Source organism: Neovison vison, chromosome 5 (genome assembly GCF_020171115.1).
Source record: "Neovison vison isolate M4711 chromosome 5, ASM_NN_V1, whole genome shotgun sequence".
Classification (NCBI taxonomy): Eukaryota; Metazoa; Chordata; class Mammalia; order Carnivora; family Mustelidae; genus Neogale; species Neogale vison.
This window is the reverse complement of record NC_058095.1, coordinates 20,646,960-20,649,477: the sequence shown is the minus strand read 5'-3', so window position 1 is coordinate 20,649,477 and position 2,518 is coordinate 20,646,960.

Sequence of the window (2,518 nt, the reverse complement as noted above, 5' to 3'; positions counted from 1 at the left end):
ACGTTTGGTTGCTCCCAAAGGAGAAACTGGAATGCTTCTATCAGGACTCCAGGTCTGGGGCTTTCCAAGAACCATCCCCTATTAAACCCCGACTCCCAGAGGCGCAGGCTGGAGCCTCAAATCTGTACCGGGAGCGCCCTCTGCTGGCCTCCCTGGGTCGTGCGCCTCTGCTCTGCGGTCCTGGGAGGTGCGGCCCCAGCTGGAGGAGGGACCGGAGACAGCCTCCACCTGCGCTTCACACCAGCCCCGACTCACCATCTTCGGCTCCTCCCTTTCCAGTATCCTGACCCCCCATGGCACCAGGGCCTATGGTGGGCCATTGTGTCCATCCCCCTGCCTCTAGGCCAACGGACACGAAATTCCTTTCTAAAGCTGACCTGCCCCTCCTTCCATTCTCTATCCCAAAAAAACTTCCCCACATCAGGTCCAAAGCCCTCCTCCCCACCCCCAGCTTAAGTCCTTCTATTAAACCACTTACCCAAAGTCAACATTCCTACGCAGCCTCCCCCAGCCCCGAGTGTGAGGTTCTCTAGGCCACGCTCCCCTCGGTGGGGACCACCTGCTTCCTGCAGCTAGGTCCCAAGACACAGCCGCTATCCTTGGCTGGCTCTCATGGGAATACCTCACTCAGAGTGCGGCGCCCACGCCGTTCACAGTGCGTCTATATGCAAAACTCTGTGAGTGGCCAGTGTGCACATCAGTGTTCCTATGCGTGCGGCACAGTGAGTGCTCCCCACCGGGTGGGGTCTCTGCAGGGGACCTGGGCAGGGCTTCTCCCGCTAGTTCCAAGCAGGAAGAAGCTGGCGTCCCGCGCCCCCAGAGGGCAGCACTGAGCCGCTCTGGCGTCGCCAGGAACTTGATCCCAGCCGCACCCGCCCTAACCCTAACCCTAACCCTAAGGACTGGGGAACGGAGAGTGGCTTCAGGTCTACAAAGAAAGCAAGGAAAGAGTTCTGGGCGAAGGGACGGCATGGGACGGGACACTAGGCAACGTTTCCAAACCTGAGTGGTGGGTGCACAGGGGTTTGTTGTACCTTAATTCTTAAACCCTACCCGTATTTTGTAGATACTATTTTGAATCTGTTCAGAAGTACTTTTTTAAAAATAAAGAATCATCTCCGGGCTTTCTCTAGGAGGGGGAAAACACCCCTCCTCTGAGTAAATAATCCCCAAAGGCAAAATTGAGACTTCCAGCTCCCTGGGACTCCCCAAATCTCCCACGGTGGCTGTGAGTTTCCCTGGGGTTGACCATGGCCTTGGGGGAGGCAAGAACCAAGCTTCTTCTCCTGCACTGGGTCTCCCACCAACCTCCCTTCAGTATAAACGTTTACACACAGCTCACGCACACATTCACACACTCATCAGACTCACACACACTCACAGCTGACACACACATGGGTCACCTGCTCACAGACCGGCATATCCAGACTCAGACCCTTGCACACTCACACATATTCACACTCACACATTTACACATGGCTCACACACATTCACTTTCCTTCTCACATAAATCGTACCCCCAAGCTCACACTTACACACTCATGCATCCATATATATGCACCCAGACTCCCACATTCATACCCTTACCCACAGCTTTAACATAATCACACTCACATACGCTCATAGACTCACACATTCATCAACACAGGCCTACACGTACTCTCACACATGCATAGATTCATACCCACACACTTACATACTCATTTACAGACTCTCACACTCACACTTCCAGTCAGCTCACACACATTCTCACACTTAAGTCAGCTCTCACACACATCACACAGACACATGCATTCCCACTCACAGACACACATACACATGCACACACACTCATATCCACACTCACACGTTCAGGTAGACTTTCACAGCCTTGCACACTCACACGCGTTCACAGACCCCCACACTCACATTGTCATGCACTCATGGACACCCTTGTGCCCTTTCCAGCTTGGGTACACTCCCACAGCCTCTCACTGCTTTGTTTTACACACTCTTTCACACACTCACAAAAAGAAGCCAGTTGCCACTCACACTCTGGCCCATTCACCTTGAGTTGTCCCAGGCAAAGAGAAGGAGCTTGGACCCTCTTTGCTCTCAAGAGAGATTTCTGGAATCTTCCCAGGAGACCCAATCCCAAGGTAGAGAGATGTTTCTTCTCAGACTGAAAGAAGTAGTTCATGTGACAGCCCTTTGCGAGTCCACACGCCTCAGAGGGAGTCCCCAAACTTCCTGCACCCATTCATTAGTTCAGTCTCTCACAGCCTGACCTACATGAGGGAGGGCCTGTGGACATGACAGGGGACCCACAGTGGGCCCTGATCTTGGGAAGTTCTGTCTCCAGGGATCCTGGACCTCATGAGCGGACTGAGCAAGGGCATTGTGGAGGCTGAGCAGGCAGAACTGTAGAAACACCTGGAGGGACCCCCGTCACAGCTCCAGGGGCAAGACAGCTGGAGAAGGCATCTGAGCAGGACCTGTACACATGGGGGTCACAAGTAGACACTGGCCTCCCAGACAG